This window comes from Lissotriton vulgaris, chromosome 4_1, assembly GCF_964263255.1.
Source record: "Lissotriton vulgaris chromosome 4_1, aLisVul1.2, whole genome shotgun sequence".
Classification (NCBI taxonomy): domain Eukaryota; kingdom Metazoa; phylum Chordata; class Amphibia; order Caudata; family Salamandridae; genus Lissotriton; species Lissotriton vulgaris.
In genome coordinates, this window is record NC_141691.1 from 1,106,509,452 (window position 1) to 1,106,527,577 (window position 18,126).

General features: G+C 47.3%; 1 protein-coding gene across 1 annotated transcript in view; it reads right to left on the reverse strand.

Moving 5' to 3' along the window:
- GALNT4 (polypeptide N-acetylgalactosaminyltransferase 4) overlaps positions 1-18,126 on the reverse strand; it is a 983,977-nt gene that overhangs the window by 225,805 nt on the left and 740,046 nt on the right. The gene's annotated exons all lie outside the window — the stretch shown is intronic.

Sequence of the window (18,126 nt, forward strand, 5' to 3'; positions counted from 1 at the left end):
TAGGTGTCACATTTGCGAAAGTTATAACTATTGGCATGGTAAATGACAAAGCTATTAATTTCGCTATTTTCAAACACAAAACCTAAATAAAAAATTTGTCATTTACAATACCAATAGCTCAAACTTTCCTAATACGAGACCTATTGCATTGCAATTGCTTGTTTATATATTCTACAAAGCATAACCTTTCACCTTCCGGGGAGTTGGTTCCGTGAGATTGATGGGTTGCTTACCCAGTTTTTAGGTCGAGCCTACCGCAGCGCATGCGCTGTTGCTGGACATTTAGAAAGGGACTTTTGGAAGTGCTACCCTGCCCTAAAGCTTGCGTGCATGTGGCCTAAAGCTTGCGTGCATGTGCGCGTGAACTTGAGCATTCACAGCCGCCATCTGCCTTTTTTATTATCTCTTCCTCTGCATAGCTGGCTCGCTCTGCCTCTGTCTTGCTCGCCCCTCCCCCTCCACAGAGCGCGTCTCGCGGCACTTATCGTCACCTCGGCTTGCACTCACCCCCTCCTTTCTCCCCTTTCGGCCGCTTTGATGGTCTAAGTGAGCCGCGCGGACAAATGTAAAGCACTTCACATAGAGTGAAGGCATGAAATAATGTGAAAGTGGAATACAAATCTAGCCGAAATTTAGTCAAAATAATATGAACATGGTGGGCACGACAAAGGAACTGGCTCATTAACTACCAAAGAAGTGTCCGTGGCGCTGGAAGGTCAGTCTGGTAGCTCGAAGGTACAGTACAGTGCGTTTCCCTTTGTAAAACTTGGTTGGCTATTTGTCTACTCCCTTTCATTACAAATTCAGAGGTTCCTGAGTATAAAGAGTCATTTTAAAGGTTTGACTGATTCGTTTTTTATTAAAAACAAAAGGAAAGACAACTGTACCTCTAGATTGGCACGTGTTAAACTTTCTCTCTTGGGAAGTGTTCTATTATCTCATGCACTTGCAAAGCTATCAAGTGTCCGAATGCACCCACCATTATGTTCATGTGTGTGAAGCTCATATTTAACTACGTAAATTGTTATTTACCTTATAACCTTGGTAACTGTTTGCATGGAAAATGCGCTATATAATATTGGAAATAAAAAAAAGAATTAAAGGTGCTGGAAACTCAGCTGTTTGAATTACGCTGCACTGGAGGCGCATGCGGTGTTACAAAATGGGTAGATTGCGCTATAAAAAGGACTATTTGATTTGATGAGTGTCAGTGTGTAAAACCTCGAAGGCGGTGAGACATGCGTACAATTAACATGTTATTTTTTAGCTGCGGCCCCAACCTCTTTTACATGACTGCCTTGCTGCAGGCCTGCCTTAGCAGTGAAGAGTTTGCAGCACACTGAATGCAGGGCATCCATTCTACTCTTGCAGTAAGATCAGGTATTCTATTCCTCAAGAGTGACCTCTGCGAACTTTACCTGCCAGGGAAAAAAAGATGAAGCTCTCCCGTCGCCTGCAAGGCACCTTCAGAAAAACTTCATCAGCCTTCAATCATTTGAAGACCGTCTCAAGGAACTGAATAACGTTTGTTTAAAATCGCTTCAAACTGCAGTTTTTTTTAACTGTTCCTAAGAGCTGTAAACAACAGGGGTTACTGTTAACCAATTTAAGAAAACCCAGTTATCGACCTCAAAAGGATGAATGGCTGAGTTAACCTTCCCTTGATTGCACCTAATAGCCTGCATTTAACACCTGATGCCGACAGTGAACCTTTACATTACCTTTACATTACCGACCCCTCTTGAAAGCAAAACAGCGAACAGAAGTATCTCATGCTTATGACCATTTCTTTTTTAATGTTTATATTTATATATATTGTTTTTACAAACGGTTTACAAACGGTTGTTCAAAATGTTTATTGTCATAAAAGGCAATGTATATCCTCAAAAATGTAGTTACAATGGATATTAATGCCCCACACGAGTATACACACAGCATGTTGGCCAATTTCTCATTTAGCCAAATCATGAAACTGCCTGGCACTCACTGTACTGCCGAATTAGGATTTCTATGTGTGCTGTGGCTTACAGTTTGATCACCTGCATGCTGAAAATAAAGTCTGCAGCAGTGTTCTGGTGCCCTATGTTGAACAGACAATGAATCCCATGATGTTTACAGTTAATACTCTAATGGTCTGGATCGGTGCATACTCGGGAAGGTATAAAGCAAGACTAATTCTCATTTACAAATAGCTTTCATTCCTTCACCAAGTACTACCTGAAATTCTGATAAAGCGGCTAGGTTAGATGCGTTCCCTCCACCCATAGAGCCAAAATTAATAAAACCTACTCCACTACCCTTTCGTTTCCTCAAATGTACTGTGGCGCAGCCTGATTCAGATCACCATGCAGTGCCTGCAGATTGGCTCAATGGGGTCGTTGCTCGCCGCTGAGTGATGCAGTGATCTGAAGGTCACAAGCTCGAAACGAGTAAGGAAGACTTAACCTCTCCCACGATAAAGTGTTTTTGAACCTGGAAAGGCTGACGTAAAAATACCAAAAAGAGTCTAATAGACATTTGGTGGTTTCATGCAGGAGTCTGCCCCTCAAAGTCCACTCAGTGATTGAAACAGTTTTTCATACGGTATTAAAATGCATAAAAGAAAATAAAAGTTTGCAAAAGTGAATAGTTGTATTGATAAAGTCTAGCATTCTAATTTACATAGGTTGCAGATTGAAATCCATATTTGGACTCATACTGGCCAGTTGCGATATTCATTCTGAATTGCAACTGCACCAGTGCTTAATTTGTAAAAGGAACAGGGCCCAGGCCCAAAGATTTGCTCAGAACCCCAAGTCCGGCACTAGCTAATATCAGGGCTGCCGAATCCCAAGGGTTCCTGGTCTTGATTCCACCTCCTGCCTCTTTAATCCAACACCAGGCACTCCCTGCCTCTTTATCTTATCCTTTCAAAGTCTTTTCCATCCCTACTTTCAACCTTTGTATTTGTTTTTCCATCTTTCTCTGCCTCCTTTTTTGTTTTTTATCTCTTGCTCTGGATCAAAGTCTGTAGAGCTAAGTTAGTGACAAATACCGGCCCCTTGAGCTACAGTTCTGCGTCACCTACCTTCTTAAAGCACTACGACTACTGAAACTGTGAGCCACTCGGTTCTGAAACAACGACTGGCCGAAATAGGAATTGGGGGCTCTGCTTTCAACCTGCTATGATCCTTTCTCAAAGAAAGGAAGCAAGCAGTCCTCTGGGTGATTACCCTCCTGAGCCTTTTTGACTACCCTGTCACGTCCAACAAGGGTCTTCCTTACGTCCCACGTTATTTAACATTTATGGGGTTCCTCTTGCGAAACTCAGCAGGACTTTTGGATTCTCAACAACCTCCTATGCGGAAGAAACCCAAATTGTGGTGTCTAATATTAGTAGCATGAAGGAGGTGGCATCTCGTTTCAATAACTGTATGAATAGCCACTGTCTTAACCTTAATTCTGAAAAGACAGAGGTGCTCCTTTTTGGAAGCGAGACTTCCTTTTGGAATAATGCATGGTGGCCATAAACCACCCAAAGCCGGTATTGAAGATAAAAAATGTGGGTATCATCTTGGATTCCTAACATACTTACATAGATCAGATTAACCAATTGTCGTCTTTTTGCTTCTTCATTTTAAAAACATTAAAGCTATTTTTGTTTATTCCTCACAAGCTGGAAAAAAAACCTTTGTTTCTATTGAGGCTTGACTACTGCAACACCCTTTATATCAGGGCGCAACAGGGCATTTTGAAAAAACTTCAGAATGCAGCTGTCCACCTTCTTACGAACACTATGAAGCTTGAACGAGCTTTGAAAGCAATGGAGGAACTACATTGGCTTGAGATTAATAAGAGAGTAGCATCTAAGGCGCTCTGTACAGCAGATCAAGCCCTTAATCACACGTATCCTGACTTACTCAACACAGATTTTTCTTGGTACCATCCTAAACAAGCATTGGCATTGCCAATAGGTCTCGCCTTTGGGACCGTATAAGTGTTTAGCCATGCAACAGTTGATGTTATTGCACCAGGGATATTGTGCTGCATAACTAAATACTTATAAGGTCCCAAAGGCGAGACCTGTTGGCTATGCCAATGCTTGTTATGGAAGGGCGGGAGGCCTCGTTTGGCCTTGGCTCAGTGTTGAATACCTCCCTATGATGGGGGCATGGGTGTGACCAATCTTCACTTTTACTACTTGGCCACAAGACTTATTGTGGTACAGGACTGGTTCGCTGGAGCTGATCCGATCCGGCGTACCAGGTCGAGCTCTGGTCGATGGACTTTCCACAACTTCAGGCCTACTTGTACGGGGCCCACATACCGCGAGTCCTCCCCCCTATCACTAGGGCTGTCCTCCTGGCTTGGCGCACTGCCTTGCGCCAAACGAAATGGAATGGAACGCTTACCCAACAAACATCCCTGTGGCATGGTACCTGGCTGAGTGAAACTTCAACCCTCCGGGACTTTCGTCAATGGGACCACAATGGGACCGTATTGGAATCTTGCTTCCTGGGGATGTCTGGGTCGGGGACCACATCAGGGCCTTCACAGACTTGCAACAGTCTCCATGCCTCCAGTTCTACAAATACCTGCAGCTTCGGCACGCCCTCAATGCACACATTACTTCTCCCGCCTCCCTCCCTGAATTCAGTCCCCTTGAAGCCCAAGTGATGATGGGGAACCTGGGTAGGGGTGGGGTGTCGCGGATCTACAGCTCTCTAGTGAATAAAGGCCCTGCGACCCTAGACTCACTGCGCGCCCGCTGGGAGGAGTGGTTGGGCCCCTTGGAGGATGCAGACTAGCAGGATGCTCTCATGGCGCCCCAAACCCTGACGACCTCCTCGAAACTGCGCCTCATCCAACTTTATTAGTTACATAAAGCATATCTTACCCCTGCACGTTTATAGAGAGCCTGACTGCGACCCTCCCGACTTGTACAAGATGCGACCACGCCCCGGATGACTTTTACCATATAGTCTGGCAGTGCCCCGCCATCGTGACATTCTGGGCGGGGTGGAACTCGAGCTTACACAGACCCTGGGGTGGGTTGTTCCCCATGATCCAATATGACTGCTTTTAGGTGTGTTTGATGGCCTGGACGGTTCTCGGGCCAACAAGCAATTTCTCTGGACTGCTGTGGCGGTAGCAAAATGAGACATTGCAGAGCTTTGGTCTCAGGCCAGACTCCGAAGCTGATTATCTCCCAACGGATGTATGACAGAGCAACACATCCCTTTAGCATGCACACCTTAACAACACAGTTTTTACAACAAACTCACCAGCACAATTATGTTTTTACCTTTCTTTGACCATGTGCAGTGCTGTGCTGCCTTTTGGCTAGATTTGCGCTAGAGACAAACACGTTACTTACCTTCAGTATCACTCTTTTTGACCAAAGATTCCTCACCCAGGTGCACTGACATCAGATCCTTTCTTTTCGCACCAACAGAGCGGACCTGGAGAGCTACTGTGATCATTTTGTGACCACTTTAAAAAAACATTTTGTCAACTCTTTATAGAGCGTTATCATCAGTGTGCTAGAGACATGTCTCCCAAATAACCCACAGCATTTAAACCGTGTGGAGATTGACGCTGACAGATATCTGCCTCTTGATCTGCCTGTGATGCCTGGGTTGACCCACAACTGCAAGGCTTGCTCCCACTGCAAGAACCTGAATCCAAAAGGGGATTTTGCGAGTGGGCATTGAAGCTCCTGGAAGCTCGGCAGAAGAAGGTTCCGAGCCAATCCAGGTCTCACTCCTGTGGAAAATCGCTAGGCTGCTCCCAAAGCCGCTCCTGCAGACGATCGTCTTCACAGTCCAAGACTTCTTCCTCCAAGTTGGGTAAGTCCAAGAAGCACAAGAAGAGTAAGTTGAAGCATTCTTCTGCTTTCCTATCCAAACACTGGGCTTCTAGGCCCCGCTTCAGCATATCACCTGCGGAGCTGGTGACCAGGTCCAAGCCCAAGTTCCCTGGAGCTAGAGCAACGCCACCCATCACCATGCACACCATTTGTGGCCCACTGATTCCTTCAGGCGCACCATCAGGCCCCATGGAGCCGAAAGATGACATTGATGGATTACCGCTGGTGGGTTTGTCCCTGACGTCTGCGGGCCATCAGGATTCACCCTTGGATCTGGGCAGATGCCATCACTCCTCGTTCCATTCCAGCGCCTTCCCAGATGCCACTGGCACTGCTTGATGATAAGCCCATTGTTATTCCTGACTCAAAACCAGCCTCCCCCAGGGCATTCTGATGTCATACCGGCACCTTCAAAGCCCTATCTACCCCTGGACATAGTCGAGTGCATGCATCATCCTTTCCTTCCAGAATAGGGAGATGAGGAATAAGGGTTTGGCCCCCTAAAGAAGGACCCAGAGCCACCAGAAAACTGGAAAATGGAGCTGTGTGACGCCACTGGCCTGGACACCTCACTCGACTCTGGCATGACTTGCGCTCCAGGCTCTGTGATGGAGGAAGGTGCATCCTTTGTCACCATGATGAGCAGGGCGGCAGGGATCCTTACCCTTCAGCTGCCTGCTGTTGAGTTCAAGACCAAAGTCTTGAAAGAGGTACTTCACCCAGTAGCCAGTTCGGCTGAACCACTGCTCATCTTTAAAAAAAACCCTCATCTTTGTTCTCCTGGGGGACTGGGCCGAACCTTGTAAAGTAGCTCCTGTGTATAGTATAATAGCAGACGCCATCGCCCAGTCCCAGGACCCCCAGACTTCCTCTCCTAGCACCCCTCCCCAGAGAGCTTGGCTGTGCAGGCCTCAACATCAAATGTGTTCTTTTTCACTTCACAGGCTAGGGAATACAAAAGGATGGACATCTTTGGGAAGCATATTTTCTCTTCTATCAGACTAGCCTCGAGGTCGGTGAACACTGCATACCTCTTGGGCAGATACCTCCATGTGTAGTGGGATACGGTTGCACAGTTGCTTCCAAGTAACTGGATTGAACTTAAGCAGCTGTTTTCAAAAGTAGCTGGAATATCGCCGTAAAACACCTCCTGCAGCAGTGACGGCGGGGATCCCCCTGCAGCCTCGGCAGAACCCATGACGGCTGGACCTGAGCCGAGTTGAGAACCTGACCCGCCTGGAGATCGGCAGTGACGGCCGGGACCCCTGCAGCCCCAGCGGAACCCAGGACGGCTGGACTTGTGCCGAGTTTGGGAACCCGACCCGCCTGAAGATCCGCAGTGACGGCTGGGACCCCTGCAGCCCCGGCGGAACTCGGACCGGCTGGACTTGAGCCGAGTTGGGAGTCCGTTCGTCGTCGCTTGTGCCCGACCCACCTGGAGAACACCTCGCACTGGGTGGTGCTGAACCTGGGACCGGACCGGAGCGCCTGGGAGGCACAGGACGGACGGCTGCGTCCTGGTGCCCACTGGAAGTGTGGAGATGCCATGCTTGCCTGCAATCACCGTGATGGGCAAGTAATCAGTTTCAGTGAAGCCGCCGGGGCGGGTGACAAGCGGTCGGGAGCTGGCGCTGACAGATCAGACGCGGGTGATGGAGGGTGTGCCGGCACCTAGAACGGCTCCGGTTTGCCCAGTCTGTGTGCACTTTGGGCAGCGTTCAGGCGGGAGGCTGTAGAGCATCGAGAACGGAGCAATGAGCATCTAGAACGGCTCCGGGGGGGCCCTGTCTGTGTGTCTTGTGCAGCGTCCGGCGGGAGGCTTCCCCTCCCCTCCCCCCTCCCAGTGGAGCAACGAGATCGGGTTAATGGGCAGCTAGAGCACAAGAGGAAGCTGGTGCCTTGTTGCGACGTTTTGGTGTCATGTGTGCCAATTATTTATAATACACAAGAATAGAGGCGGCCCCCATCGGCTCGGAGGTGAGCTTGGCAATCAGAGCGCCTCTGCCACTGCGACCCTGGGAGCAGACCTGCAAACGCTGGCAGAGGCTGGGACTACAGAGCACATGCTGAGTAGATTGCTGGAAAAGGTATTTACTTTGCCCTACTCGTTTTCTGTTTTTCATTCCCTAAACCTCCTTTGTTCAAAATGGCGGGGGCCATAAAATAAGCAATTAATCCCCTCCTGTACCGCCTGAGCCCACGAGGCCCCTCTACAGTTCCACCTAAGATAACAAAAATCGAGATAAGACTCTCCACAGCAAGCAAGATTCTGAGCCAGCCGGAATAGAATCTGAAACTGCTCGTCCTTGCTCTCAAAACAGCAACTACTGAAAGAGGACTAATGACGCTATCCCCCTACTTGGCAGCCATGTTAGTCTATTCTTTCTCTTTGGCGGCCATCATGGACTAGTCTTTATGACTATTTTGGACTATTTTTAAGGCACAGATTGCTAGAATGTCTGCCTATTATTGCAGGATTTTACCTCTACCTGTATTTTGAACATTTTTATTGCACAGATTGCTACCTCATATACCTGGGTGGCTAACTATTGTCACTCTTTTTCTTTGATTTTGGATTTTTTAATTCAGGTACACTATTGTTTGCATCTGTATTCTGCTCTTTTATTCGATCAGTAGTATACTTGTACTTGTATTCTGCGCTATTCTGCACATCTCCGCAACCTGCACCCAATCCCACTTTCTCTCCTGCTGTGTACCGACTACCACCTCACATATCATACATGTCTTCTGTATTCTGCCCAGTTCTGCAACCGGCATCCATTCTCAATCTTCTCTCCAGCTCTACACAGTTCCGCAACCTGCACCCATTCCCCTTTTCTCCCCTGTGATGCACCGACTGCTACCTCATATAGCATCATACACTTCTTCTGTATTCTGTACTATTTTACACAGTTCTGCAACCCGCATCCATTCTCACTCTTCTCTCCTATAAAACGCCGACTGCGACCTCATATATTTCTGTTTGCTCACTAGTGTCACCTCTTCTCTCCTATAACACACCGACTGCGACCTCATATATTTCTGGTTGCTCACTAGTGTCACCTCTAATTGTATTTTGAACACTAGTAATGCAAAGAGTGCTACCTCATATATTATGGCGGCTAACTAATGTCACTTTTGATTTTTGATTTCTGATTCACGTAAATTGTTGTTTGCACCTGTATACTGTCCTTATATGCTTATGCTGGTTGATCACTAGTACCACTTGTGTACTGTGTAACTCACTGTATGTAGTTGTATTTGTATGTATCTGCTTTTCCGCACATGTGTACCACTATAGTGCAGTCACCCATACCCACCTAAACCACCATCCCAACATGGACCCTATCGGCAATCACACATATAAAATCAACTATCCACCAACACTCACCAAAAAAGCCGCTAAACGCTTTAAACACAACTTCCTTAGATCGCACCCTGAAACGCCCTTTGCTGACACCTACTTCTCATCGGTCAATGGACCCTTGAACACCGATATCATCTTCCACACCACACGCAGAGCTCAGTGGAAAAAAGCGTTCCTCACCCTACTCAACGTCTCCACCACCAGGAAATCCACCCAGGGCCTAACACTCTCCATCACACCATCCCAACTCTTCCCAGGCAGAACCACCATCACTATTTACAATAATGAGATTGTCCTAATTCAATCGACAGACAGGAACCTGGTACTTCTTGACAACCTGTTTTCCACTTTCAAAGAGCACCTATCCAATCCTCGGGCTTACATTCAGATCACCCCCAGTCCTACCACCCCTGAAGGCACAGTACCCACCCTCAACACAGTTCAGCACCAGAACGACACTCGCCTCACCTCCACACCCAGCATCATAATCAATTACCCACCTGCTGCAGCTACCCCTCCCCACCCCTCAATCTCAGACAGAGATCTCGCCCCCTCATACACCACCCGCTCCCCCATTCCCCCTACTAACCCTCGAACCTCCGCTCATCTTCCCTTATCCCCCCCCACACTTTGCACTCCCATCCCGTCCTCCACACCAATCTTTTCAGAGCACCCTTCCTCCCCCAACGGCACCCCACACAACATGACTCTCTCTCCGCCTATCTCCCCCCCTCACTTAGCACTCCCGTCCCGTCCTCCGCACCAATCTTCTCAGAACACCCCTCCTCCCCCAACTGCACCCCACACATGACTCTCTCCCCGTCTATCTCCCCCCCACTCTGAGCACTCCCGTCACGCCTAGCCTTCACCCCTCCTTCAACCTCTCACCCCCCACTCTCACTCCCCACTATCCCACCTCCTCCCCCGCAACCGCCAGCCTCCACACCGCCCTCATCTACCCTTCCCCCACTAGCACTGATGCCCTTCCCAATAGCGCCAACACCATCCCTAACACCTATCCTCTCTCTAACACTCCCAACCCCTTCACCAGCTCCACCTCCTCACCCCGATTCCCCCCCGTCTCCAGCAACCTATTCGCCTGTTCACCGCCTGTACACCTCCCCAACTCCGCGCCCAACACCTCGCTGGACATGAATATGTCCACCCTCCTCCAATTGAAAGAAGAACTACACTCCATCAAAGAGTTGCTCATCGCACACCCCAGACACCCCACTCCCACCACCACCTTTACACCTAATAACACTTCCCCCGCACCTCCTACTCGCCTTAACACAAAACACTCCCCACACCGGACCTCTATCCCCTCTCGCAATACCAACAATCACAATACCAATCGCATTCGCATTACCACCAATCGGAATACTCCCTCTACACCTAACAACACTTCCTCCTCACCTCCTACCCGCCTCATCACACAACTCCCCCCACACTGGACCTCTATCCCCTCTCGCAATACCACCAATCGCCCCAGACGCACTACCAATACGATCTCAGACCATGACACACTCGCCCTTCTCCACTCCTACGTCTCGGCTCCCCAAAAGCGCCTAGCCACCAACCACCTGTCCATCCCAACGATTATCTCTAACCCTCTCAGGCACCAAAAGGAAAACTACAAAGGCGCTGTCCCCAACAACCTCACTAATGTGCCCATCACTATAGAACCCTCCTCCACCCTCTGCGCCCCTAGCCTCAAATGCATACTTCTCAATTGCAGATCGGCCCAAAGACATGCCGCGGAGGTCGCCGACCTCATCATGTCTCATGAACCGGATCTAGCCATTCTGACTGAAACATGGTTGTCTGATTCTTCTACACCTATCTTGGATATCTTAGTCCCCCCCAACTATTGTATCACTAGACTTGACAGGACCAAAAAGACAGGCGGTGGAATTGACAGGAGCAAAAAGACAGGCGGTGGAATTGCCTGTATTTACAGAAGCAACCTCTCAGTTTCTAAAGCGCCCGCCCCTTCTCTTGCTTCCTGTGAATACCTCTGCCTTGATGTCATCAGCGAAAGCAAACCGGTTTGCACACTACACATCATATACCACCCACCTGGGGACAAGCTCTCCTTCTGCCAACAACTCATGGACACAATATCAACCAATTCAGAACGGCAAAACACCCAAATTTTCCTTGGCGACTACAATCTCCATTGGAATGACAGCAGTGACACAGTGGTAAATAGCCTCAAAAGCTTCCTCAACGCCCTTGATCTCACCCAAATATGCAATAGCCCGACCCATGAGAAAGGTTCTATTCTCGACCTTATCATCTCCAAAGAGGACGCTATTCAACTTGAGTCAATCCAACCTTATGACTGGTCAGATCATCATATTGTCTCCTTCCTTATAAATGAAAAAAATAAATTTAACACAGTACAACTTTCTAAGCCCAAAGTCTGGAAAAGGGACATGAAGAAACTCAACCCAAACTCCTTACCGCCTAACAGCTGCAATCTCCTACTTCCCCCGTCAGGCGCTACGGACGTTCAACTCCTGACTGACCACTATCTAAATGCTATGTCCACAATAATCAATGAGGCTGCACCCATGCAACTGAAAAGAGTCTCGTCCAAGATCTCCAACCCTTGGTATGACGGGAGCCTCAATGAGGATAGACGGGCCATGCGAATGGCAGAGCGCACTTGGAGGTCAGCCCCCTCTGCACTGCACCTAAAAAACCTGAAGAAACAGAGAAACGCCTACTTCAGGAAAATAAAACGCTCAAAAAGAGATTTCTTCAGCCTCCAGCTCGCCCAAGCAAAAAACCGCCCAAGGAAATTGTTTGAGTTAATCAGAACACAATCCAAAGAACAACCCCAGACACTCAGCACCATGGGCGCTACACCTTCCTGTGAAGACTTCTCTGCTTTCTTTAGCCAAAAAACCGACAACATAAGAAGCGATCTCCTCAATGACGCAATCCTTTACTCCAACCCCCAACACACAGCAGCGCCTGAACCAAAGAACAAGGCTACATGGTCATCCTTTGGCACCTACTCCGAAGAAGAAATTGGCAGATTGCTCAGCACCCTGAAACCATCCAATCACCTCACTGACCCCCTTTCCTGCAAACGCTGTAAAAGACTTTACCCCTTTGCTCCTCCCACTCTGGACTAAAATTATCAATAGCTCTCTTCAACAAGGATCCATCCCTGACGCCCTCAAAGTCGGACAAGTCACACCTCTACTAAAAAAAACAACAGCAGACCCCACTGATCTAAACAATTACCGCCGGATTACAAATATTCCCACCCTCGCTAAACTGTTGGAAAAATGCGTACAGCTACAACTGACTAAACACATAGACAAGTTTGATCTCCTCAACGCTCATCAATCAGGCTTCCGTGCAGGGCACAGTACCAAAACTGCCATGACTCACGTAGTGGACGACGCCCTCCAAATACTAGACCAAAACGATACCTGCCTCCTCATCCTTCTGGATCTCTCCTCAGCATTCGACACAGTTAAACATGAGAACTTACTCGATCTGTTAAACACAAGAATGGGCATATCAGGGACTGTTCTCAAGTGGTTCACCTCCTTTCTACACAACCGGTCACAAAGATTCAAAAGCAACAACGCGAGGTCCTCTCCGGCACCTGTATCGCTAGGCGTCCCTCAAGGATCCTCCCTCTCCCCAACACTGTTCAACCTAGTTATGGAACCTCTCACTACTTTGCTACAGATATCCAATGTTCATTTTCATATGTATGCCGACGACACCCAACTTTATCTCAAAATACAATCCCCCAAGGACATCATGGTTCTGAACACCACGATCAGAAACACCCAATCCTGGCTTGCCGAGAATCACCTCAAACTCAATGCCCTGAAAACTGAGTTCCTCCTGATCTCACCTCCCGCAAAAATCTCTACAGCGCAAACATGGCTTAAGCACTTAACGGCTCTAAATGTACAACCTACCGTCGTAGACTCAGCAAAATCTTTAGGCATAACACTTGACGCCAATCTCAACATGCAGCAGCACATCAGCAAGGCAACCAAAGGAGCGAACTTTCAAATCAACACCTTGAGAAAACTCAAACCCTTCCTCCCAGCCAAAGACTTCCAAACTGCAGTACAATCTACAGTCATTCCGCACATAGAGTGCGGAAGCACCGCCCTCTGCGGGCTCCCCCTAACTACAACGGCTCCCCTAAGAGCATCCCTTAACGCTGCAGCGAGACTCATCACTGGCTCAAAAAAGCACTTGCATATTTCCCCTGACTTTAAATCCTTGAACTGGCTACCTTTTGAAGCCAGAATACATCTGAAAATCGCCTGCATGACTCACAAAGCTGTACACATGAACTCACCCGCCTACCTCACTCAAAAGCTGACAATCTCGGGTGGCTCTAGAATTACTAGAAGCACAAGCAATCTTCTGCTGAAACCTCGAAGATTCCGGAAGGAAAAACCTATAAACGCTCCTTTTCAGGAATGGCACCCAGGATCTGGAATTCACTCCCTCCTGAAACCAGGCTCATCTCCTCCAACAAACTGTTTAAGAAAGAAGTAAAAGCGATCCTCATGGCTAAATACACATGATCTATTACTCGGTATTTTCTCATGAATCCGCTCAGTAATTACCTGCCTTGGACCCCTCGGTCTACTTGTACTACTTGTATTATGACTTATTTGATTGTATACGTTCCCTCTCTGTATATTGTTATGTTGTTGACGCACCTGTCTGACTTTGCACACTGCACCTACACCACCTCAACTATCCCTACTTTTGTACTAATGATGCACCTGTGTGACTATACATCCTGCACTCACCTACCTCAACTATGCACACCTTTATGTTATCTCCTAAAACACGTTAAGCACGCTTAAACAAGTATATGCTCACCTTTGTACTTTTATATTATTGGCGCAACTGTTTGACTATGCACCTTGTACAGACATTACCTCACCTGCGACCTACCTCCTGTTTGTTTTTTTTGACCTACCTATGTAACTATGCACCTTGTACCTATCTACCTCAACTATGTAACTATGCACATGTACCTTGACAATCACCCCCGTGCCATTGTAAAGCGCTCTGATATCTGCAAAGATCTTGTTCGCGCTATATAAAACTTTCAAAATAAATGCTTCCAGAGAAGGGTCCAGCTATCCTCAACCAAGCTTTTGTGGATGGTCTGGATTCAGCGAAGTTTGCCATCAAGTGTGAGCTGGATACCACTGACTGCCTAAGCAGAGCCATGACTTCTACAGTGGTGCTGCATCACCATGCCTGGTTGCGGTCCACTGGACTCTCGGGGAATGTCCAAGCATCCCTGATTGACATGCCCTTCGACGGCTCCCACATATTTGGCGATGGGCGTTTACGATATCAACCGTACCTCTAAGTACAACCACATGCTCAAACCTTTTGCGTGCAGAGTTGTCCAGTCCCTTGCCCCTCTGACCGCTGCAGCATTTAGGCCTCTTTGGTGAACCCTCCACCCAGCACAGACACCCTGTGGGCGGCTGGATCTGGCACCACCTTCCCCAATGGTCTGCGATAACCTCTGATACATGTGTGCTTCAGAGTGTGCAAAAGTCGTACACCTCCCCCCCCCCCCCATGCCGTGCCCTTTCACTTGTAAAAACTCCTCCAACTATGCCACGTTCCAAGGAATGGCTGAAGGAGGACAGTCTCACCTTGTTCAGTCAAAAAATATAGGCTCTTGTGGCCAAATGAGTCATCAAAAGGGTGATTGCGCCAACAGTACTTTCTTGTGCTTAAAAAAGAGAAGGAGGCCTCCATCCTAAACTAAATGTGCACCCTTTCATCTACTTCCTGAGAAAACAGAAACTCAAGATGCTCACATTGGCTTGGGATCTGTCTGCCCTGGAGACTGGGATGGTGGCGCTGGACCTGTAGGACGTGTATCTTCACATTTCTACCCTGACAGCTCACATGCCTTACCTGAGAATGACAATGAGAAATTAGTATTTCCAATTTGCTGTGCTTCCATTTTACCTTACCAGTTCCCCTTGGGTGATAATGAAAGTGTTGGTGGAGATTGCAGCCCGTCAGTGGAGGTTTAGTCTTTCCGTACCTCGACAACTGGCTGCTAAAGGCAGACTTGCACCAGGTAGTTGTCACCCACCTGCAGAATATTGCGGACCTCCAGCACTTGCTGGGGTTTACTATCAACATGCCAAAGTCACACATGACCCTCGCTCAGACACGCTCTTTCACTGAAGACATTCTGGACACAGTGCGATTCAGCCTCCATCCTTTCGAGCTGTGAGTCCAGAGTATTCAGATTCTGACTTTGCAGCCTCTATCCTGGATTACGGTAAGGATGACCCAGAGGCCTTTGTGTCTCTGGGACTCCTGAACCCTGCTGGCGAAGCATACCCAATGGCACATGCAGGCCCTGCAGTGGAACCAGGAGTCCCAATGGGCGCAGCATCAGGGAAATCTCTCTGACCTGGTCTAGATAGCAGAGGGAGTACACAAGATCTGCAGTGGTGGCTGACAAACCACAACTCAGCCAGCAGCAGACCCCTCACCCTTCCCTACACAGAGCTGACTGTGGTGACTGATGCGTCACTTCTGGGTTGGGACAGATAGCTGGGAGAGATGAAGATAAGAGGCTTCTGTTCTCCGGAGGATTCCCTGCTCCTGGAACTTAATGTCCTCCCACTTGCCACTGAAAGCCTTCCTGCTGTCCATCAAAGGAAGGCTGGTGGAGGTGCTTACAGACAGCACCATTGCCATGTAGTATTGCAACAAGAAGGGCATTGTGGAGTCCTGGAATTTGAGCCAAGAGGCACTACACCTCTGGAAATGGCTGGACAATCAAGGGTTTTTCCTGGAGGTGAATCCCATGGCTGAACCTTTGGATGTTTTGAAAGTTCTAAGGAAAGACTGCTGCGGTCTGGTAATAAAATCTGTGCTTCTGAAGGTAAAAGAAGGTCACAACTGTTATCGTTACCCTGTGCTATTGTAAAGTGAAGTGTTTCAAAACATAACAGATGTGTTCCTGTTGAAGAGCTGACCGAGCAAGGAAAGCATTTTCCGTGCTTATGAGAAATTTGCTTTTTGAGGTTCTGTCCTAAAAAGCATTAAGTAATTAACTCACTGGTGAGCACAGTCGTATTTGATGATGTAAGAACAAGAACATGTGCAACTGATCTCAAATGGGATGTGGGGAAGTGATGTGGAACAAATCCAACCTGCTAGGCACCTCCACCATTTCAGGCACCACAATTGCCTTTGGCGGTGTAGTGGCGGAAGGACTTTGCGTCCGCCACAGTACTTACCGCCATCCTAATTGGGCGGTGGGTAAAATGCTTAGTGATGGCGGAAGGACCGCCACCGCCAGCCCGGCGTTGGCAGTCCTTCCGCCATCCTAATGACCCCCACAGAAGCACAATAATATCTGTGTTATTTGACAGTGCAATGACTCAATTGGAACCATCTGAACAGCCCACTTAACATGTGGCACAACATGAAGGTCAGCTTCCTCCAATTTGCTGTTACGTTCTTGAACAATATGGCCCGTACCTTTTGAATATATCTCTGCAGGGACCAATTCCTCATTGACAATCATTTCACTTGCAATAAGTGGAAATTCAGTGTTCACTGAAGCATCAGCAATGTTTTGGCGAGTTAACATCTCTAAGTTCATCTTGTTTGATGTTGATTACCAGAATTTATCAAGTTGCACAGGTAAAGGTGTTCAATTTTTGATGCAGCAAAGTACATTTTTTCCACTTGTAGACATTTGTCTGATTCTCTCACATTCTTTGACAGACAGTTTGAGATAACTGTCAAAGACAATGTGCAGTTCTTGCAAGGTGCACACTGACTTTGATATCTGTAGAACAGTCTGAACGACCACTCTGAAGTTTTGCATGGATAAAAGCTTTACCATTCGCAATTGTGACATATAGCTCACAAAAACAGCAGTTTTCAATTAGGACACCTTTTCGAATTGGAGTTCTTTAGGTGAAAGTTGTTTTTTCTAGCTTTTGTATAAGTTCGTGCTTTACTGGTTTGGTTGCAGCATCTTCATCAAATAATGAGTTCGTTGGAAGAAATCTAACAGAATGTCCTTGATAAATTCACCCCTTTCTTTTGCACCATTCTTCTATCTATGTGCTTGCAAAACGTATTTTTTGTAATCTGTTTTGTAGTTGGACAAAACTCCTACTATGGCGTGGAAGTTTAGGTTCAGTGATTATGTCAAAATGCTTTTTCTCTTTCAATACAAATCTCTCCTGCTTCATTTCCGCATATAGTTTCAATCTATGTTCCAGGACATCTAATAGACGTGTCCATTATCCACATATTGTTTAGTCAAGAAGTTGTGTAACCACAGGCTCAGTCATTTCAAAAGAGTTTCCTTGTTGCTGCATGAAATGAAGATAGCTGTCAACATGTTTATTAAAACGGGCCCCTCTTCTTCCCACAAGTTTTTGGTGAGGAACAGTTTCATGATGTATGATTAATTTGGAATTTGTCATCTCTCTGAAAATATTGAACATAGAAAGGAAGTCAAAGCAAACTATATTGACGTTTAAGTGTCTGACCAACAATTCCCTTAGAGCTTTTCTGTGCTCTCTGGATCATTTGTTCCAGTTTTATACCTGGAGCCTCAGCATTGAACCTTATCCCTCTGTCATTCACAACAGAATGTCTTTAGATACATTTTCTATAGAGGTATGGTTTTTCCACCTCTGGATTCTTCACTCTCCCAAAATACCAGGACCCATATCTCAGGTAGTTTATGCAATTGAATTCACGAAACACAGTAATCAGTGGCTCCACAGTCTTCACGTGCAGCTCCTAATCACCTTGCTGATCAGCGCATACCAAGTTTTACACTTGAGCTATCATGTGTACGGCTCGTACACCCATCGTATATGGGGTCCGGCTC